Source organism: Hermetia illucens, chromosome 5 (assembly GCF_905115235.1).
Source record: "Hermetia illucens chromosome 5, iHerIll2.2.curated.20191125, whole genome shotgun sequence".
NCBI lineage: Eukaryota > Metazoa > Arthropoda > Insecta > Diptera > Stratiomyidae > Hermetia > Hermetia illucens.
Window position 1 is genome coordinate 12,104,352 of NC_051853.1, and position 24,015 is coordinate 12,128,366.

Consider the following 24,015-nt stretch of genomic DNA (forward strand, 5'->3'; position numbering starts at 1 on the left):
ACGTGTTTAACACTATAATTTCCGAACGACTTCGAATATCAAAAAATCACTTTACTCATATATTCTACACTATATCTAGTCATAACTGATGCAAAAAAATCGATTCCGCGGATCCGACACACGGGATGACCCCCTTAAGGCTGAAAGTGAGATCAGATTCACAAAACGCTAACTAGACAGAATCTTGCAAGAAATATCTTTTATGATTATATCAGAAAAACAGATGAGACTATACTTCGTATGTATGAGAACATTTTCTGAAAGTAAACATTTATTTACCATAACTTTCGATGTTGGAACTTCACGATTGATGAACAATTTGTAAGAAAAAACTTTTTTATTGACCTGAAAACCGTAAAAATGATAATTGCAATCACCTTATTTATTTTAAATCGGATGGAGATTATGTGTTCTATTATAAATAACCATCACAGATTTATTACTAACGAGAATTGAAAGCAGACACAGGAATGTAATACTTGCATTCAAGTTAAAAATATTATTCAGAACCAATTAGATAGTCATTAGTCTAGTGAAAAACCACAAAACCTAATGAATTACCTATTTTTCTTTCTTATATAAAGTAACGCTTGGGGAGAATGATAGTGAGTTCAAGTTTCTTCCTGATCTGGATCAATATCCATTGTAATAACAATTTTATCATAGGTTTCTGAAAGTTCCTGTTTTATGTAAATTGTAGAGGTCAAAAATCTATAAGGACCTCCTATATAGCCAGTTGTCAATTATATCCCCGATTATGGTTTTGATGTGAATTTATAGTAGTAACCATTTCCCTAGCCTTCCTAAATTCTGGGATTCTAGTTGATAACACACTTAGTAATCAGTAACATGTCTACCAGTACTGAAAAAAGATACAATCATCTCTCCAAGCTAACCTTTGCCTTGCTGTCTTTTCTGAGTCATGCAATCTGACTGTCAGCATAACAATGTCAAATCTTTAATCAGAAATGCTTCAAGATCAACTGAGTCTGAGAGTGGCGAATACAAGGTTGGGTTACAGCAAGATTTGATAATAGTTGAAACTATTTTGTACTTTGTATTGCGTATGAAAAGCTCAGTGAAAATTTACTAATCAGTCCATAGTGCTTAGAAGCGAAATGTTTCTTTGTAGTTTAAACGAGGGAGTTGTAATCATGGAAAGCCATATCGCTCATCGGGAAATTATCTAAGCACTTTATCATACCTTTTGGTTGTTTTACGAGGGGCTTACCATTCCACGTGGAAGATAGCTTTGTGGTAAGGAAATGACGTTACTTAAGTGGAATCATCAGTCATCAATTTCTATATTTATTCAAATATTAACATTGCATTACATTCCTATTGTTGGATCATAATAAGTGGTCATATATCTATTTGGTTTGCTCTTCTCTTTATTTGTAATCATAAATGACAAAGGCACGGAATAATAGAAAGCTGAATCGAATCCAAAATAGAATGATTCAATTCGAATGACAAGAATCTAAATCCATTAATCGACGACAGAACTTTTATGAAGTCAGTAGAATTGGCCTAGGCCGGCATTACATACGTACATTTTTAACTGACAATTTGAACTAAACAGTTGAAATCGTAGACTGTAGAAACAAACATATTCTACCGTCAAACCTCTACAGTTCATTTCGGGACTTTTGCTTCAGGACATCCTTCCTCCAACCATCAATTGCGTCCTCCAATTTCAAAATCCGAGCAATCTGCTTAGTACCCGGGATTTTTCCACCGGTCTTCTTCCTTCTCTTCAACATTCGAATGGCCGTTAAGGTACCTGAAAGTCATCCAAATGTTGAACATAGCTATCCAATTGCAGCTTCCGAGATTTGATAATTTTTGGAGATTTTATAGTTTTGCCTAATTCATAGGCGTCATTTTTCGTTAATTTGTAAACCCCCGCCCCTCATTCCAGTTTGCCAACAGGCGTGGCCACGGCAGCTCATACGCCCTCCTAGTTCGCAAAACTGATATCCTCTCCTAATTAAACAACACATCACCGCTTGTCTCCTTGTAATCCAGAAAGCCTTCGACGCTGTCTGGCACGAAGGCCCCATTTTCAAACTTTTCCACACATTCAAATTTCATCCACAACTATGCAAACTTATTCTGAATTACCTTTCCGATCGTCAATTACTAATCTGCATCCATGAAACCCTATCCGATCCATACAATCCTCCTGCAGGCATCTCCCAAAGTTCAGTTCTATCAGCAACCCTATTTTCCTTATACACCGCCAATATCCCACTCCAGCATCATACCAATTCCCCCCAAGCTGTCAAAACCATGCAATACGCTGACAACTTAATCCTATACACCTCTTGTCGAAGTATACAATCCACCCAAAATCGCATCAATACCACGATCCTAACCCTCAACAAATTCCTCCATTCCTGGAAACTCCTTCTCAATCCCAGCAAATATAAAACTATCATCTTCCGCGGTAGAGCCACTTTTACCCGCAAGATGCTAGCTAATACCCGCAACCTCGCTATTAAAATCGGGACATCCCCCATTCCCTCCGTCCAATCGATCAAATACCTTGGAATAACCCTCAATATTCGCCTATCATCCGTACCTCAAGTAAATTCCATCCTCTCCAAAACCTTAGCCTATCCTCAAAAAAGACTCCGCCATCCTTCCCAAAATCAAACTCTTCTACCATAAGCAGCTTATCCGTCCTCTAATTACATATGGACTCATCGCACGCTGCGACGTCCCCTCAGCTCAAATGGAACGTCTACGGTTTTCCGCCTGTCCCTTCCCCAGTCCAATCCTCACTCCAACCAAGCCGTCTATGACGAGATAAACTGCTCACACATAGACCGGCTCCTCTTTACCTCACTATTTATTTATTATTCTGTTAAAGGGAAGTCGCACCGCCTCCTTAACGAACTATTGTGCCCCTTTTGCTGGTTATAGTGTATCTACTAATCATAGCATCTCAAGCAAGCCTATAACCGTTAGGAATTTTAGTATATTCCCTATTTCCAGATGTTTTAACTGTCCATCTGGTATTAAGCGTTCTGCCAGATGCCTCAACCTACTTTGAACAAGTGCCGGATACTGTCCCAGGACGTGTGTAGAGGTTTCGTCCTCCTCCTCACAAAACCTGAGGGCAGTGTCCGTAGATATCCCTAGCTTCGTCGACAATGACCAATGAGAATTCCCACTATGATTCGGAGGTTCTTTTTGGTGAGGTTTAAGCAATCCTTTGTGCGTATGGGTTCGTATCCCCTAATAAGCACCCTGGACTGCTCCATCCCTGGTAGGCCCGACCAGTATAGTTCCCTCAACAGTTCCTCTTCCTTTCTTAGATTCATAGCCATGAAACCGTTTCCGATTCCACAGAAGGGTTCTGGCCCGTGTAAAGGTGTCCCTGCTCCCTTCTTGGCTAGTTCGTCCGCTGCCTCGTTGCCTTCCAACCCAGCATGGCCTGGAACCCAAAGTATCCAGACCTTGTTGGACGAGCCGAGTGTATTCAGTCTCTCAAGGCATTCCCATACCAGTTTAGAGTTCACCTGGTTCGACCTAAGTGCATTGATCGCTGCTTGGCTATCGATGAGAATAGCTATGTTCCGCCCCCTATAGTTCCTTTGCGGATTAAAGGAGGCACATTTGTCTATGGCGTATATTTCCTGGAATATGCTAGTGTACCTACCCATTGGCTCATAGTACATTTTCCTTGGACCAATGACACCGGCACCCGCTCCCTCTGCTGTGAGGGATCCGTCAGTGTACCAAGTAATCAGTTGTTGGTTTAAGCCGTATGTCGCAGCCACGCTCTCCTAGTTTGCCTTGTTACTCCAACGTGTTTCAAACTTCTTATCAAAGTGAAACCTCGTTGTCATATTATCCCTTGGTATCAGTAATTCGGGATACCGCCTAGAAATAATATCAATCTTCCTTCGATTTAGGCAGCTCCCCGCCTCACTCATACTACCAGCCATCCTGAATATTGCCCTCCTTGCCTGCATCTGTATGTGCTGATGGAGAGGGTTTAATGCCAGAAGGACCTCCAGGGATGCCGTTGGGCATGTCCTCATTGCCCCACTGATACACACGTAAGCCAGCCTTTGGAGCTTATGTAATTCCCTGGCTTGTGTGCTGAGTTCGGTTCTTTCTGTCCAGATTACCGCTCCATAGGTAATCATTGGCCTTACTATTGCAGTATATATCCAAAGTAGTATCTTCGGACTGCAACCCCATTTTTTCCTGCTATGGATCTGCAAGTCATCAGAGCCCTCGTGGCTTTCCGACAAGTGTTTCCGACATGTGTCTTCCAGAGTAATTTTTGGTCTAGCGTAATTCCCAAATATTTGACCTCTGTTTGTTTGTTTGTTCGTTTCACCTTCATATCATGTAATGTTATGGCTCTCAGGTGATCAAACTTACGCCTCCTAGTAAATGGTACTATAGTGGTTTTGGTTGGGTTGATCCGCAGTCCCACCTTCCTGCACCAGGCACTACTAACCCTTAGTCCAGTTTGGATTCTATCACATAGGGTATCTTCATATTTGCCCGCACAGATTAAAACAATATCTTCCACGTAACCCTGGACTTGCATTCCAGTATTTGTTAACACGTCCAGGAGTTCATCCACTACCATACTCCACATCAGCGGCGATATTAGGCAAATTGGTCTGAAAAATTTAGGGTGAAAAGGATCCTTTCTACCCGCTTTCGGAATAAAGACCGCTTTTGCCCGTCTCCATGCCCTTGGTATGTATCCCAATGTTATGCTCCCCCTTACCACCCTCAGAAGAGACTCTAAGATAATTCCTAGGCCTCTCTGGATAAGTGCTGGGAAAATGCAGTGGTTTAAAAGTTCCCACTGCACATTTTAACCTAGCTTCTGAGTATACCTCTTTTGCTAGTTTCTAGCTCTCCTTCTTTCCCCTTTTATTCGTTGTTGGGGTGTCAGGCAGAATGTTGTCGCCTGCTACCGTGGGGTAGGACCCCGGGAAATGAGTTCTGAGAAGCAGGTTTACCCTGTCCTCTTCATTCTCGGTAAATGTCCCAGCTTCCTTTTCCAAGCAGACAGAGGATATTCCCCCGTCTTTGGCTACAGCCTTGTATAGCCTGGTTGCTTCTGTGATCTGTTCGATCCCTTCACAGAAAATTATAGTAAGACACTATTAATAACTTTATTTGAAAAGATATCAGTATGGAGTGTATTTCGGAGTCTTGACACCATACAGTGGTATCCTCTAGATTTTTTTAAATTTTTGGGTTGGGTATTTTCTGAGAATTGGTCCGTTAAAAAAATTATCATTTTAGACCTCCCGCACTCCCAATCTCTCCAACAAATGTCAAAACTAAGATCAGCTTCGGAAAGTACAAACCGAAACCTTTCATTTGATACCCCACATGACTATATTTGATGAAAAAAAATAAACCCTCCTTTGCAATTTATGGGGACCCCCTCCCTCCTTAAATTCGACATAAAAGGATGTAACTCACTGTATGTGTGAGCATTCACAGTTCTCATCTCCCCACCAAATCGCTATATCCGTCTCCGAAAAAAATTCCTGTTGCAGACAGACAGTAAACCGATTTTAATAAGGTTTTGTTTTACACAAAACCTTAATAATAGACATGTGTTTTGTCATTACTAGCAGACAACCATACACGGAAAATCAACCATACGAACGATTTCCTCATGGGACGTGCGCTTCCTGTACAGATCGAATCCTGCTACTAATTGAGCCCTTTCATTTGATGCCCAACATGGCCACGCTCTATGAAAAACATTAGCATGTATGGGGAGCCCCCCTTAAACTTAACACAAAATGGCTTCACTTACTGTGTATGTAAAGGAAACAACAGACCACACACTCACAAAATTTTCGTAACAATCGGTCTAGCCGTTTTGTAATAAATCGCGTGTGACAGACAGACAAACGGACAGACAGACATCGACTTGATTCTAATAAGGTTTTGGTTTCACACACTGCGAACTCTTGGCTGCGTTCGAGAGAAGATTCCTCCGAAGAATTGTTGCCCCCCTACATGAGGATGGATGATTTCGCAGCCTCCATAACGACGAAATCTATGAGCGATATCATGACCATCTAGTTGTGGATAAAATCCGGCTCAACAGGTTGCGGTGGGCGGATCACCTAATCCGTATGGATGAGAGTGATCCTGCCCGGAAAATGTAGAAGGGCAATATCTATGGTAGAAAAGGAAAATGGAGCAATGGCGTAGGTCAGGACACTTTTAAGGATATCGAATTGGTGGACGTCAGGGCAAATTCAAGGTGTGTGGAGTGCCTTACTAAGGCAGACCTAGATCGGCACCAAATACCATAGATTCTGTTAAAACGAACACATGGCTCTTGAACCAGAAATATATAAGGACAGTCCTGCAGCTTTGTCGCCTGCCGAGTCTTCCTCCCCCGTATTTTCGAAGAGTTAGGCAAGAGTGTCATCGACAGGCCGGCCGTAGTCAGATTTCCAGTTCCTCTCATTAAGGAAGTTGCTGTACTATCCTTTTTGGCTGACCGGCCCGTAGACACCGGTTGTAGGTTTTCCAGTGAAGTGGAGAGCCTGTCTTCCACAGATTTCTCCGTGGGGGAACATGAATTAGGTGAGGTCTCCAAAATCCGTGCCTCGGCCACGACCTGATTTCTCAGAGTCGGGGGTGGATTCGAAGTCTGTGACTTCTTGTCATTTGGAGAGTTACAATCATTTGTTTCCATCTTCATGTGTTTTTGGACAGCGTTAGTGTAGTAGAAACTACCACCAACTCCCCCACCACGACATGGTGGTGTCCGAGGAGGAGAATTTGGCAATTCTCCTTTTAATCTCTTGGTAAGCCCTTTTTATTGACTTAATAAGTTTAATTAAATGAATGAATCCACTGTGGACCTACTCCTCATTGTGCCCCACTTAACCCTCTCGCAATTAGCTAACTTTTAGGGGCTTCGGTAGAAATGAAAGATATTAGACTAGTTCCAATTCCAGACAAATGTCTGGAAGTAATTAACATCGACACAGCACTTCCTTGCCAGGGATTGAGTGGTGTCATTATTGTTGAACTGCTCATAGTATACGAAATTACTGAAGTCCTGCCTCGTAACCATCAGCAAGTCTAACGTCGTTCGTCAGGTTCGTCGTTGCAAGTCCTCGAAAGGAAGGTTGATCGGCTGTCGGAGTGTCTCTCATTGGTCCGAAGTCCAATTATATGGTTTCCTTCATTTGATTGCTTTGGAGTTGAATCTCCATATTCTGTGGGCGAAAATTCTTGGAGCTTCGCTGTGTGCGCGACCTGGACCGAAAACATTTCGTTATGGATGAATCCACGGAGTGAATCTGCTGTTTGACGAAATCTATGAGCGATATCATGACCATCTGGTTGTGGATAAAATCCGGCTCAACAGGTTGCGGTGGGCGGATCACCTAATCCGTATAGATAAGGATGACCCTGCCCGGAAAATCTATAAGGGCAATATCTATGGTATAAAAAAAGCTGGAGCGATGGCGTAGGTCAGGACGCCAGACAGCTTTTAAGGATATCGAATTGGTGGACCTCAAAGCAAAACCGAGGTGTCTGGAGTTCCTTACTAAGGCAGACCTACAGGCATTTTTTGAGGATAGCGGTGCCAAATTTCTAAGACCTCCTAAGATACATATTACCCTTTAACCCTCCTGTATGGAATCGCCGGTATCTATGATAGATGCGAGGAATTATTTTTAATACAGCAACTCCATCAACGCTCTGAGTATATTTTATAGAAAACTGTTTAAGATTCTGAAAAAGATAATATTTCATAACATACGATCTCCAAATAACAGTTTCTGTTGAATTTGTTCCTTGTTTTTCATAGTACTAGCGGACGCATTGAATTCCAAATGTGTCCTTTTTACACTTTGATGCTATTCTTTCTGCCACAATCGGTTTGAGGTTGCATATCCTCCTAGGTTTAGAGATTTAATTCTACTTCAGTAAAACATACCTATCACTTATATTGAAACCGATGTTATCCGGATATCCAGTTTGAACCAGACTGTGCGAAAGTCCGAGGACATCAAGGGAAGCCGTGGGGGATTTAGGTACAATACCTGTAGCTGACAATATTAAGGGAACAGTACAGTACGCTAGGCTTGTTATGCGCAGTATGGCAATCAGTCAGAACTTGCCGCTCTCAATACATGCTGCAAGCAGAACTATCGAGTACTGCTTGCGACTCATATCGGTAAACCGGACATGTTCCCGTGATTAGCCCATGCTTGTATGCAAGGTTTTGATGGATAACCTTACATAAAGCATTATGCCTGGTGATGTATTGCACCGGTGCCATAACAGTACAGCCAGAAATTAGATGGTCCAACGTCTCTAACGCCCACAGTCTGCCTTACAGACAGCCGCATGCAAGGGATTCGCCGGCTCTTTGCTGTAAAAATAAGCACGCAGCGAGTCGACTTGGTGATAATGCTGTGCCGCCACGTCAACCACGCCCCTACCTCCGATGTCACGGGGCAGGTTCATTCGCTCCACGCAGACTTTGGATGATGCATTCGAAATTTGGACATAGTTGTCCGTATCCGCCGCTGGACGTTTTCCAGACCGGTCTTCGTCCACGGCAATATTCCGAATGCATAAGCCAGTGAAGGAATAGCGAATACATTCAACGCGCTTATTTTATTCTTCCCCGAGAGATGCAATTTCAGCACCCGCTTTACACGCCGCAGGAATTCGGGCAGCAGAGCATCCTTCAGATCACCAACTCGAGCATTCCTAGGTACTTGTAGAAGTCTGTCTCGGTCATAGCTTCGATGTGGAGGTCACTAATGCTATGTCCGGCATGCGGCTCGTGATGACCTTTGCGGATAGCTTGGATTCGACACTTATCTAATCCAAACTCCATCTGAATATCACGGCTGAACATGTCTATTATTCGCAACAGACTTCTAAGATGGTTGTCAGTACCAGCATAAAGCTTGATGTCATCTAAGTACATCAAGTGTGTCAGTTCGCACTTATCATGTAGGCCATACTTTATTGCAAAACCATGCCCTCTAGCATCATTCAGTAGCCATGAAAGGGGGTTCAGTGCCATACAAAACCAAAGGGGACTCAACGAATCCCCCTGGATGATGCCACTCCGTATACGGATGGGCTCTGAGGTATTAGCACCCTCAGATGTACGGACTGATAAGGTGGTATGCCACCCTTCCATGACTGTCGCCAAAAACTTTATTAGTTTCGGATCAATGCGATACAGATGTAGGATTGTCGATTAGCCAGGTATGCGGAACGCTATCAAAAGCCTTGGCATAATCGATATAGCAACTGAAGAGGTTTCTTTGGCCTCTAGTTGCTTGTCCTACAACTACCGAGTCGATAATGAGTTGCTCTTTGCAACCCCTTGACCCAACTCGGCAGCCCTTCTGCTCCTCGGACAGAATGTTGTTGTTCTCGAGGTGCGCATTGATCCTTCCACTAATAATGGACGTGATGAATTTGTAGAAGGTTGGTAAGCAAGTGATCGGTTTTGTGTCTGCGGGGTCCTGCACCGTGTCCTTCTTAGGGATAAGGTAGGTAATCCCCGCAGTGAGGAAAGGTGGAAATTCCTCCGGCCGACTCATGACCTCATTTATACTGCGTGCCAACCGACTGTGTACGCTGGTAAATTTCTTATACCAGAAATTCTGCACCCGATCCAGACCTGGGCCCCTCCAGTTCTTCGAGCTGTTTATGGCTCGTCGAACTTCCTCTTCGGTAACATCCGCGAAATTCATGCCAGGTGTATTGGCATGGCGGGTGCCTTCGGCGGTGATCCTCAGCATGCTCAGCATGCTAAGCAGGTAACCCCCAAAGTCCACCCCAATACGGTTTCGCTTCCGTCACCGAGAACTGTATTGTCTGGGCGCTCTGTTGGGATTCGTTGAGAGATCTGAAAAAGCTCCGCTGGTTCCTCGCGTATGTTGCATTCTGGACACGTCTGGAATAACTTTCGCCATACCGTCTTAACCGACTGCATATGACAAAAAGTTTCTGTTTTAGTGTGTCCAGAATAACAACTACGGGTGTCTCACAGGGGATGGCATAGTTCCGGTAAACCCTCTGCACTTTATTTCTCACCCGTCGGCTGGCATTGCCAGTGCTGATCTGAATCAGTCTAGCAATGTCCTGCCTTAGTGAGTCCCGCCGACGTTCCAGACGAATTTTCCATGGTGGATCTCTTTTGTTACTCAAACCAATAACGCGAAAGCGAATCTTCTGACCGTGCAATCTGATAGCCGGAACTGCACCACAATACACAAGTAATTGTAGTTGCAGCAGCGACATATCAGCACACAGTCGAAATGCAATCTCATCATTGACTTGAGATAGAATTTCCGGAGTTGCTGGAGATGCATAGAGCCTGGGAATACCTGTTCTATGCAAAGGATCTATATCCGAGAATTCGTCCCGAACCCCAGCGGAAACCGCAGCTGGGCGGTGGAGAAGAGTGCTTCGGCGAGTACTGAAACTGTTACCTGCAGTGCGGCGTGGTGTTGTTGACTCTCGACATCGACTCTCGGTCACGAGTTTCCCCGATGATTTCAAGTCGAACACGCTCCCTGATGGTGGCCGGGATTGTTGTAAGATGTTGTACCCACCCCCACCGTTATTTCGCAGTAGGAGCGGATGATGAAGAGGTTCATTTTTTCAGTCCATTTCATCCGCTGCCTACGCGAACCTGCTGAAGTGGTCTCCACAGATTGTGGCGAAACAGCTGCAGCAGGCGGAGCTGTGCTCCCGGTCGTCGTGGCGCCTAGACGTGGAACCGCCCCATGACTAGCGGTTTCGACGCTGTGCTGTCCATTGCGGGAGCCCGAACCGTACCGGACCTCAAATTTCTCCTTCTCATTGGATGGATTTGCATTTGATACCTAACTGCCAGGTGTTTGGATAGCTTCCTCAGTGAGTAATCTGCATGACTACAAAGTTCTTGCACTTTCCTCACCTACCCCCTGAAACGCTGCGGTGGCGTACAGCCATTCACACTGAAACTATCCATCCCTCCTCCTTTCTCAATCGGGCTTGGGAACGACTTCGCCGGAGTTATTATATTATTGCTACTATTATTACTACTATTACCACTATTTTTAATCAAGATATATTTCCTTTTTCAGGTCTCTGATGATAATTCAAATATCCCATCATACTTTTCACTTTACACGTAAGTTTCCATTAACGTGTTCTTAGATATGTTCTACATACACCATATGTGGCTAATTTCCTAGGTAGTACCTCGCTTCATTTCAACATACATAAACATTTCCATATATTTTTGTCTAAATTATTCCGTGACTTTCATAAAACTAAATTCAGATTGCTTCGAGTATCATTAAGAAACGCAGTTGTACTCCACAATAATTTATTCATTAATATCATTATCTCACATTCAATCTCCTTATTTATCACAAACACGGCATATTGTAAATTTATGGCCAATTCATGACACCAACAATTTGGCCGAACCCCAACGTGAGGGAATGATGTTATGATTCCGGCCGACCATTCCATATGCAATAAAGTTGGAGACATATTCGGAATAGTTGACCCAATTGAAACCTTGATCTTGTTGTGACCATTTTATTGACCTTTGTTGAATTAAATTAGCTGCTAAATTTACAATGGGACCACTGGGATTACTACGTGTAATGTATAATAGTAATGTGAGCTCCCTATGGAACTGGCATCCCCCAAAAATTTATTTCATGCAGGTCAAGAAGTCGCCACTTCTCTATTTAGGCTCTAATTGAATTTGAAAATGTGTGATAGTATCTTTGTGGAGTATCTGGCGGATTGAATGAAGAGATGAATTTATGTCTTAATTGGAAATGTGATGAAAAGTGGAGAATACGGTGTCGAAGTTATAAGAGCGGATCTCGGAATAGAATTTCTGTAATTTGAAAATCTTCAGTTTAATAATTATTATAGATTAAAGGTTTTGCTGAAGATAAAAATTATTATCACAAGAACTAGATTCAGATTCAGTTACGATAAAAGGACATCCGAAGTAGTAAACTTTAAAATATTCAGAATACACATATTTCAAATACATAACTATGACATAGTTGCATCATAATAGAAAGGAAAATTTGTTATTTGATTGCTGAGAAAACGTTCAAGATACAATAAATTATAGATATGTATCGAAATTTAGCTATTTTGACACAGTGTTCGTGTTTATAAAATTTTAAATGAAATGTAGACACATGTGTAAAAAATTGCATAACTTGAATGTCAAACATAATATAAAAATACTTAGAGTAGAAAGAATATTTTAGGAAGGAATGATAAATGAACGGAAATACATAATATCTGAATGGTTCAGTAAAAAAAAAATTTATATCACGATGTTTCGAGCTATTAAAGTAATTAAAAGAACTCCGTTTCTTTCACTAGGCATTTTTTTTTTGTATAAATATCGACAAATGCCAACCAAATCCCTAAATTATTTCCAAATGATTGGTATTTGCAGTTTTTTTGGGGGTACGGAGGTGAAATGCATTTACGCATAAAGTGTCGGACTCCTGTCTCAGACAGACTACCGGCTGAAACACCCCGCTGGAACGTCCAAAACTCTCTCAGGGTAGGCCGATTCAGCCTCAGCTACTCTGGCATCTCTCTCTTTTTCATCTTAAGAATACCTTGAGTGTAACGTGCCATTCGGCTCCACATGTCTTCCCCCTGCAACATGGTCTTGTTTGTGTTGTCCGGGAACCCAAGGCACTCTTCCATCGAAAGGTGATGACGATGGCGCTGACATCTGTGTGTGTGTGTATGGTGGGGGAGAAGCTACAGCTTCTGAGCACTCAGGCCGTGTTGGCCCATTGTACTCGCCTCCCCCGTCTAACGGAATATTCCGGATTCGTTAACGTATCGCAGGATTTCCGTTAGTGGATGTGATGCTACCCGTCGCAATTGGAGAACATCGGCACCAAAGATCTGATGCCTGATGCGTCCATAGGCGGGGCATTCACGTAGAAAATGCTCCGTGGATTCCGCTTCCTCATTACAGGAAGGATACGTATCATCTTCGGTAATTCCTATTCTGAACATATGCCCAGCTAGTGAATGATGGCCTGTCAGAATGCCCACAATACACCTGCTTTTCGACAGGATAAACTTTGCGGTACGTATGTTCGGTTCTGGCAGGAAAAGTTTGGTGTGTCGAGCAGCATTTAGGCTCTGCCACCTGTCATTATGGGAAACTTGTTCTCAGTTTTTGAAAACAGATTTAGCCAATGCTACTGATACCCAAATTGCTGGCTCCGTTCCCGGCATAGGGGAGATTGACCCCTCTTTCTCTAAAGCGTCCGAGATTTTATTTCCCTCTATGCCGCAGTGACCAGGTACCCAGAGTAGTTCCACCGTATTGAATCTAGACATAGAGTTCAAACAGTTTCTGCATTCCTGAACGATTCTCGAGGTGATCAAAGGACTGCTCAATGCCCTCAGTGCAGCTTGACTGTCACTGCAGATTGCGATGCGCCTGCCCTTCAACCGCTCGTCAATCACCCAGTTTGCCACCCTTAGGATCGCATAAACTTCGGCTGGAAAAACCGTTGCATATTGTCCCAAAGGAAAAGCCCACTTCTCGTTTTTATTCGAGAGGTAGACTCCGGCTCCAGAACCCTCTTCTGTTTTTGAGCCATCGATGTAGAAGACTTCCGTATATCCAGCCACGCATTCCTCTGAGTCTTCTCAGTCCTCTCTACGCTTCAGGGTAACTACATATCTTCTACCAAACAGATGTATGGGGACACGAGAATCGGAAGGCATTGTAAGAACTGGATTCAGTCCTCCCAGTAACTCTTCCAATGCTCTGTGCCCCCCACATCTGTTGTTTTCCCATAGATCTAATCGAATTAACCTATGAGCTGCTCTCATTGCAGTGCTTTGAATAAATATATCCAGGAGCTGCAAATTGAGTAGTGCATTCAGAGCTGCGCCGGATGTCGTGCTCATGGCACCAGTGATACCCAGACAAACAGTTCTTTGCAGTGCGGCTAGTTTACGGTGAAAACCTTTTTGTCTAACCTTAACCCACCACACTACGGATGCATATACGAACATCGGTCTAATGATGGCAACGTATATTCACATTACCACATGAGGCTTGAGTCCCCATGTCGAGGCAAAGGTCTTTCTGCACAGTCCATAATCTGTGAGAGCATGTTTGTTCCAAAGAAGTTTTTTATCTAGAGTGACCCCCAGATATTTCACTTCTTCGGAGAGTTGAAGGGTAGTACCTCTCATCTCAGGAAGGCAAAGTCGATCCAGTTTTCTCCTTTTTGTGAGTCGATCAGCATACTCCACAGAAGCGGAGAAAGCACACCTCCTTGAGGGCAGCCCTTCGTTGCTTCCGTAGTCAGGTAGCGATCGACCCCTACCTCAGTGCACAGCAATCTTTGCGTTAGCATAGCATGGATCCACTTAATTAAAGCATCATCAACACCATGCGCCCTGGCGGCATCACAAAGTTTTTGAGAAGGTGCACAGTCAAAAGCCCCTTCAATGTCCACGAACACCCCCATCGCGTACTCACCATTCAAAGTTGCATCCTCTATCTTTGTGACCAAAGAATGAAGAGCAGACTCACAGGACTTTCCACGTTGGTAAGCATGTTGGTTTTCACTAACTGGGTGTGACCTTAGTGCGTTTCCACGAATGTGACACTCCACCAGTCTCTCCAAACCTTTCAGCAAGAATGAAGTCAAGCTGATCTGTCTGAAGTTCTTTGGATTAAAATAGTCATCTTTCCCAGGTTTAGGTATGAAAACTACCTTAACCTGTTGCCAAGAAGAAGGCACGTAGCCCAGAGCAAGACATCCTCGAAAAATATTTCTTAGAGGTCGCTCTAAATGCTCCATACCCTCCTTCACCATTGCCGGATAGATGCCATCCATGCCAGGTGTTTTGAAATGTTCAAAGGACAGTATCGCAGCACTCACCTTTTCATGGGTAACAACCGCTTTCGCAGTGTTCCAGTTCCTCTTGCAACACTTGCGTGTTGAAGCGGTTGCAAGAACCTTCAACTCTCCCCCTACCACTTCTCTCACCCGTTCCCCCGGGTGGTATACTTCCAGGAGGGTCTGTACTGAGTCCAGTCTGGAGCTCGTGAAAGTACCGTCGGGTTTTCTAAGAGAATCCAACTTGGCCGACTCATCTCTTTTGAGGACTCTGCACAGCCGTTTTACCGCTTTGGCCTCGGGAAATAGGACAAGCCTCTTCATAGCACTCTAGAAGTGTGCAGTTCAGAGTTTTCAATTCATCTTCCAGCACCAAAGGAGTCCTTAATCGCCTAGGGAACTGTACTTTATTGCGAAAAAGTTCATTGAATCCGTTTTCCTAGGGTTTGGTCTTTGTACTGCAGACTGTTCGCCCGCAATAGTCAGATTGAATTCTAGATATCGGTGATCTGACAGTGAGACCTCGTCTAGCACTCGCCAGTGTGTAATCAACTCTAACAATTTTGGGGTACAGATTGTTAGGTCAATTACTTCACTTCTTCTCGGTCCCACGAACGTAGGGGCGCATCCTACGTTTGCAGTCATAAGACCAGCTGAAGTGATGAAATCAAATAGCTTCTCTCCTCTTGGATTGCATTTGCTACTGCCCCAACAAATATGTTGAGCATTCGCATCGCAACCTATTAGGAGTTCGAGACCACTTGATTCTGCATACGCCACCAGATCCCTAAGTTCTTGCGTCGGTGGAGGATACAAAGAATTATAGGGTAAATAAGCGGAGGCAACTATGATGTTTTTCCTCTCGCCATTTATCTGGTATTGTATGATGACCGTAGCTAAGTCCTGGGAACAATATTGTCTGAGCATAGTTGCCTCTAACCGTCTTGACATCAGGACGCAAGCTCTCGGTCTTATGGATCTTTCGTCGTAGAAGATCCTAGCCCCCTTTACTGATCCAATGCCACAGATTCTGTTAAATCGAACCCACGGTTCTTGCACCAAAAAGATATAGGGGAAATCCTGTAGCTTTGTCATTCTCGCTGTCAACGGGTAGGAGGGAGCTTTGGCATGCTGCAGGTTGATTTGACCAATCTTTATGCTTTTCGACATAAACTTAGTCTATTGTCATATGGAAAACAGTTAGAAGCGTATGCGGCAGTCCGCGTATGACGGGGTTTCCCCCACACCGTACTGCCAGAGACTCGATCCCCTCGTGATTAATTTCTCTGAGAAAAGCCGTACTTGGAAGTACCGCAATTCCCATGTTCTCATCCACGAAAGATCTCATCTCATCCCGCAGAGCATTCGTCTGTTTTCTACTTAGCACCTCAATTGGTTTGCGGTGCCCGGGTTGCATAGATTCGATCACTCGAACTGGCATCAAGTCAGTTTCGTTCACGTCTCTGGCTTCCCTTCCTTCCGCCTGTGCCTTGGAAGGTGTAGGAGAAGTTATTAGCAGGTAGGATTCACTCTGACGCGCTGACACCTACTGCAGAATTTGTCGTCTTCTATCAGATGGGTGATCCATCGACCACTCGATTCTTTTCCCAAGATTGTTGTCATGGACAAAGAGTACGAGGTCACTCGTCACAAGCCACAGCTTACTTATTTCCCTTACCTTTTCGGAGGTATATAAGTCTCTGCTCGTCAGCATGGAGGGCGATCGGAATAACTCCCCCTATCGTCATTACAGCTGATTCCGAGACGGTATGATAGGCGGACGCAACCCGCAGAGCCCTTTGTCTTTGCACTTCTGCTAGGCGTTTACGGTACATTTCCTTACTGAGGGAGTCAGCCCATATTTCGGAGCCGTAAACAAAGAACTGAATCGCGCTCATCAGCAACCTCCAATTATTGACATCAGCCGGCAAATCAGAAAACATTCTAGCGGCAGCCTTGTCTGCGGTGTTGCGAATCAGTTCGAAGAAGCTCATCTTTGTGTCTTTCATGATCCCGAAGTATTTGACCGCCGGCTGCGACAATACCATGCTTTCAGTCACCTGAATAGGGAGCACTGTGGGAACCCTCTCCTTGGTCAGCACAAAGACTTCAGCTTTCTCGAGGCCGAGGGGGAATCCATGCTCAGCCATCCATCTGCTAACTCGCCGCATCACCATTCTCCGTTTGCGCTGAGCTAAATCAACCGTGCGTGCAGTAGCCAATGCCGCAACATCGTATAAGGCGTTCCAAAGGTGCCGACCAAGCATAGATCCCTGAGCCGCCCTCGATGTAGCCTTCATTCTGCGCTGCCCTTCCCGGGCACGGTCCTTTTAATAGTTCTTCAACATCAGCAATAGGTAGTTTGGAGTATGGAAACGATTTTCCAATGTCTCAAGCATGTCGCACCACCTCGCATTAAAGGCATTTCTTACGTCGAGGATCACAAGGAGCACCACTCGTCGACAGTGGCGACTGTCTACTTCAGCCAACTTTACCTTTTGGATCACTTCTTCAATGACATCAATTGTGGATCGCCCCACTTTAAAATCATATTGTGTTGGTAGCTAGTCTCCCACAGCATATATTGCGTCAGTCAGTCGTGGTTTGATGAACTGAGAAGTGCTTCCCAGCTGTGTTCAACATACTAAGCGGACGATACGCTGATGGCATCTCTGAGTTGTCTTTGCCCTTGCTTATCAGCACAAATCTCGTAACCTTCCAGCGGGAGGGAAAAACATCCGCTGCCCGGCTTGTATTCACATATCAGTTTCAATACTTCGCTGGGAATACTATCCGGTCCTGGTGCTCTTTTGTCCTTCGTGGACAGGATCGCCTCTTCTAGTTCCTTGCAGAAGAATGGACATTCCTCAGTACTCACTCCTTAATCGACAGCATCAATTCGTATGGAGTGGACAGGAGAATGGCCCTGCACGATTTCTTCCATCTTCGCTGTTTCCATAGAACAGGACGACCGATAAGCACCGAGTTTTTGGGAACTAGCTTATTCCCAAGGCCCCATGGCTCTCTGTTTACGTCTTTGATTAGCTCCTGCCAGCACTATTATACTCTCCCTTCCCAAGCGTCACCTCGTCTTGGTTTCTTCCGCGCTGAGCAATCAGCCGAAGTCTGAAGCAATTCCTTCCTAGGTTTGCGATTTCAGCTGTCCACCAGTACAGGGGGAATTTTCTGGGATGCAATTTACTTTTAGGAACCGATGCATTACAAGCTGCCGTAATAAGGCTCATTATTAAATGAACTAACGATTCAGTTGCAGCTCTTCTGTCTGCACCTGGGTCTTGTCGCTGATTTATCCCTCCTCAGAGAGCCTGGACAAATTTTACCACGTCGATTTTCTCGATGTTCCACCCGGTAAGAGTTTGCCGAACGACAAAACGTTGGGAAGAGCCGTTTATCATTTCGAGAGAAATGTACTGATGATCACTGGCCGTGAAATCTTCTAGTATCTTTCATCGTTGTACCGCTGACACTTAGGACTCCATAGCAAAAGTTACGTCAGGGATCGTGCCCTCGCAACTAAGTCGTCGGAATGTCGGAGTGTTACCGGTATTTAGGACAATCAGTCGTGTCCTGGCGACCATTTCCAAAATCTATGTGCCTCGAGAATCTGGTTGAGGCATGCTCCATTCGAGGGCTCTGGCGTTAACGTCTACTCCGACTAGTATTTTCCCTTCCGTGTTTTTATTCCGTCCTCCAAGCTGGAACTTGGAATAGGCTGGTGCTGGATGCTCTGAATGAAACCGTCGTCCTGTTCCAGAATTAGTTTTGATTGTACGGACACAAATGTTGGGTTGGTAATGTTGACCTGTTGTTGGATTATTGGCTTGACGTAGGTATGCTGAACGTTAACATTGTTAAGTGTCCTTAGATTCGGTCGCAAAATGGGTGTGGAGTTTGTAAGGCTACAATGGGAACCCATTTACAAGATACCAAACGTCTTCAATTTTGAGATCCTATCTATGCCCGCCAGACGTGAGCGCGACAGGGTTCATGATGGGGACAAGAAACAGCCACGTGTTAGATCGGGCTAATTATTATTCCTTACGTGCATTATGCGCTGGATGGCAATACCAGTTTTGTCTACTTCCTTCGGTACCACGGTTAGGGTGCTCCCTAGTTTTTCTCGTATTTTTGACAGTGTATTCGCTAGGGTTGCTGTGGACAATGCTTCCTGTTCCTAATTGAATTTTGTGGAACACTTCGCAATGTTCCTGAATGTGTTCTAACCGACCGAACACTAGTTGGTATACTTTTGACCCGTATACCAAGAGGTAATTGCCGCCATTGTTTTGAAAACTTAGTCAACTTTTCCTGGCAAGAAAATGCAATTTGGCTGTTAAAGATCGTCGTGTCTTATTTACCCATTTGGCAATGGTTAACAATAGGTTGCCGTGGTGTTCCATGGTTTTGATAATTCGTCTCTGGTTCTCATCCAATTTGTCGATATCTGTGTAAACTTCGTCACTTATACCGAAGATTCCCTGCAGTATGTTTGATAGAATCCCACGCGGATTTCTCATTCGAATCCACAGCGTGATTGCGTCCATAGTTTTATTGACTTCTTTTTCTAACTGATTGACGAGCTCCGTACAACGTATGTCTGGACACAGTCGAAGTCCTTTGTTACAAATGTGCTATATGTTCGTATATATATATTTCTTGATACCATACACGCATGCATGCGATAATTTCATCGTTTGAACGTTAATGTTCAATCGACATCGTCCCTTAATCAGCCGTGCTTGCCCCAGTTGTTTAGCACATATACTTGGTTCAGGATGTTTAAGGGTGTAGTTGCCCCTGACACCTGTCAAACAAACGAGAATAGTACACAAGGTTATCGCTATTTTAGACATTCTAGATGTTCGCTTTGAAGGCCTGGTCTTATGCTTCCTTTTATGTGTATTCTAGTTGATGTCAATGTCTCCTGATGGTTGCTCGACTCCACAGTCCTCATTACTCGTTTTTACTATCACACCCCCTTGTCAGGCCATCGCATCCGAGATGTACTGCTAAGATTTTTTCCGAAGGCCATTGGCTAGATGCTTGGTTTTCGAATTTGATCAGGACTAAATCATCCACCTTTACATTTTGGTTTCCACTCCCCCATTTCGCTCGTTGCAACTGAGTTAATATTCGAGACTTCATTGCTGCCTGACGTGTTGCTCGAGTCTCTGAGTCAGCTGTCATTTCTTAGTAACGTGGTCCTCCATTTGCCCGTCTGGTAATTCAAAAAGGTGTTTACGGTTAAAAAATGTCCTGGAGTCAATGCGTGATCATGTGGATCAATACGCAATGATATTTAAAGTCTCGAATTCATGCATGGTTCGTTTTGAGCCAATAGGGTCAACATCTCTTCAACATTTGATAAGTGTGAGCCGAGAGTCTTGATTAAGTTCCGCTTTATGGTTTTCACTCCTCCCAGATTTTTCCAAAGTGAGGACTTCCTGGGAGAATGAACTTCCAGTTGATGTTGATGGCAACAAGGGTTTCTTGAGCTTCTTTGAGTATTTCCTTTGCAGCCTCGCATAATAGTTTAACAGCTCCTATAAAATTGATGCCATTGTCACTTATTAACCATCGGATTGCAGCAATACAAGTTTTCGTTGTTAGGTCGCTAGCAAGTTCCAGATGTACCGCCTTTACCGATAAACATATGAACACAACTATGTATACTTCCGTGGTTTTTGCTCCTCTACCATTATTTCACTTGATTGTGATTGGCCCAGCGTAATCAATGCCGGTCCGAGGAAAGGGTTGAGGTAGTATTCCCATCAGTTGTTGACTCGGTTTGGCGTCCATTCTGAAATAGTGGATATATTTCCTCCCAAATTGGTTCACGCCCGTAAGCCCGTCAATGAGTCAGTACTTTGTGCGAATCGTCGAGTGTACTAGCTGGGCGGGACCATGCAACATGTGGTAATGTTTTATGACCAGATTAGCCATATGTCGAAACCTGCAGCACTCCGCTGTATCCTGCCGCTTACCCGCAAAATTTGGTCCAAGAAATGGTGTTAGATAACCATTGAGCTTGATTTGGCTACGGGTTTGTTGGTTCTGAGTGAGTTAATTTCGGGTGCAAACGCCTCTTGTTGGATCATCCGAATGAGAATGCCCTCACTTTGCTGTAACTCGTCCGTTCTTAAAAACGAGCCATTTGTCCTGATGTTCCTTTAACCATTTCGGACTTCTCCACCACCATGCATGATTCTTTAAACGGTTTGGGAAAATTCCACGGGATGCGACATCCGTCGGGTTTGCCTTGTGGTTTATATGTAGCCATTGTTAGAAGTCGGAGGATGAATGAATACGGCTGACTCTGGACTTTGGAGCCATTGCAGAACGATCATCGAGTCTGTGCAATAATAAGGATTGACATCCTTCCAATCGTGGGTTTCTAACGTAGCTGACATCAGAACGCGCAAGAGCGCAGCGCTGCACACTTCCAACCGTGGAATAGATTAGACCTTTAACGTCACTACGTGGACTTCCACGTTATCAGTTAAACAGTTGTGAAGCCTTCACGTTTCACAATGTTTATGTAGATGACTGCCGCATATGTTGCTTCCAAAATCCATGGACTTGAATGGCTGGCTGGAATAATAATTTCCTGGAAAACCGGTAACAGTGAGGAAAATTTTCGCATTAAATTCTTCCGTGATTGGTTCATCCCAGTTTGTGTATTGTAGTCTGGCTACAATCATCCCGTTGGATCAAATAACTTTGCTACTTCAAAAAGTAGTAAGGTAACCTTGAAGAAGAAACAGTCCAACCCAACACATTCCTAGCGTATTCAAGTGATCTTCCTTGTCGATGCTTAATAGTGGGTTTGCTTCTCTATCGGGAACAGAAATGGACGTGATTTGCTGCCCATTTCCGTAATTGAAACCCTCCCTTTTGCAATACTTTGATAAGGTCTTGCTGTAAGGTCTGCGCTTCGTTGATCGTATCTCGGGGGGTTAGGACGTCATCTACGTAGAAGTCTTCTTTAATGGCTCGACACGTTTTTGGGCAGTGCACCCTTTCGTCATCCGATAGCTGATACAAAGTGCACATCGCTAAATATGGAGCCTTGGCCGTGCCATATGTAACTGTTAATTTGAAATGTTTAACCGATTCGGATGGATAACGTTTTGCAAACTTATCTGAGTCAGGCACTTGCACCATGTGGCCTAGTTCCTCCATGAATGGTACATATTGGTTCCTCAAGTCGTCATCGTTGCTCAGTTCTTTCTCCAATTGTGAGAACCGAATATGCACATTTTACCGCGAGTTGCTGCACCTAATAATAAAAGTTTGCCAAAACCAAGGTACTTTACAAAGGTAAACAACCTAACCAAACACTTGCCAATAAACAATAACAACAACATTTTAATAAATAGCACGAACACCTAGCTCGGTGAGTTTTACTTTATAAAAGGCGTAGACTCCCAACAATGCAGAAAATGCAGCGGGCCAGCTGGCAAACAGAAGGATCAAAGCAGACCACGCACGTTTGCAAACAAACCACTACAACGGCGGGAATTTTTTGAATTCAACGCTCGGAGTCCCAGCGTGTTATTCGAGAAGAAATAAAGGTTTTTTAGACCGAAAAAAATCCATTTTTTTACCCTCTCCACTGTACTCCCCCATTAATCCACTACTTTGACTTCCTGGATGTGTCTGTAAATTAGACCATACAAGGGATGCATTATATAAACGTTGATAACATAGTATGCTGGTCCCAAGCCCAGGTAAAGGAGGAGGGTTTGAGGCAACGTACTCTGTACTACCCTCAGTAAAACAAAAATAAAATGCTCAGATCAGGGAAAGAGATAAATAGAGTATAGTTGGAGTTATTCTACTATACTAAATCCTACCTGATCTCTCTTGGTGACAGGCCCCGCGACAAGTCGACCAAGAAAATGCATAGAATGTCGTTACAAACATGATGATCGGATTGAGTCACAAGCCTCGGAGAAATGCTAGGGCGTCCACCTCAGTCGACGCGGCAGAACGGGCCCCGGTCCTGTCGAGAAATGGGCAAGGGTTCTTGACGCATGGACGGCGTCAGGACGTAAGCAAGTTAGTCCGCACACAACGAACAAAACAAATACGTGTCTGCACGCTAAATGTTGGTACCCTAACTGGAAAGACCGAGGAACTCGCAAGAGCCCTTCGGAAAAGGTGCATTGACATCTGCGCTCTGCAAGAAACTCGATGGTCTGGTGCCAAAAGCTGCGACATTGAACGCGAACGCGGTAAAAATGGCTACAAACTTCTCTATTTTGGTAACCCACACACTCAATATGGTGTTGGCATTGCCATCTCAGAGGGTTTCCGTGATGCCATTAAAGAAGTCGAACGATTTGATGATCGGCTGATGAAGCTCACCATTATATCAGCTGATCGCACTATTCACTTCTTCACTGCGTATGCACCACAGACAGATCGACCTGATGCCGAGAAAGATGCCTTCTGGCAACTTCTCGATGAAAAGACTTGTCACGTGCCTGCTGACGATTACATAATCATTGCCGGCGACCTTAATGGTCATGTGGGTGAAAAGGCAGACGGTAACAGGTGCCATGGGGGAAAGGGGTTCGGAGCGCGCAATGAGGGTGGCGAGCGTATAATCGATTTTGCGGACACCCATGACCTTGTACTTATGAATACATGGTTCATCAAACGATTGTCTCATCTTCCCACATTTTATAGTGGGAACAATAAAACGCAAATCGACTATATTCTCATAAGACGCCAACATCAGTGACAGTGGACTGATTGCAAAGTCGTTCCCTATGAGACCATCGCACCTCAACATCGGCCGTTGATTGCCGTCCTGCGAATTAAGCCACCGATAAAACAGCGTGAGGAACCGACTGGCCCGCCGCGCATTAAATGGTGGCGATTTGGTGAGAAGAAAGAAGAAACGGTCTCACTCATACGATTGCCAACCATTACGAATGTGGAAGAATCATGGAACCAAATGAAAGACACGATCCACAAAGCGGCCTCTGCAACCCTCGGGGTCACCAAGCCGGGTAAGCGGTACATCAACCGAGATACTTGGCTTTGGAATGATGATGTTAAAATG

General features: G+C 44.3%; 1 protein-coding gene across 2 annotated transcripts in view; it reads left to right on the top strand.

The window, feature by feature from the left end:
* LOC119656952 (beta-1,4-mannosyltransferase egh) overlaps positions 1-24,015 on the top strand; it is a 111,587-nt gene that overhangs the window by 25,715 nt on the left and 61,857 nt on the right. Inside the window, exon 2 of one of the 2 annotated variants that reach the window (XM_038063667.1) lies at positions 11,133-11,179. The exons of the other annotated variant lie outside the window; for it this stretch is intronic. The gene's annotated coding sequence lies outside the window, so the exon portion shown is untranslated. The remainder of the gene's footprint in view (positions 1-11,132; positions 11,180-24,015) is intronic. 2 annotated transcript variants of the gene reach the window in all.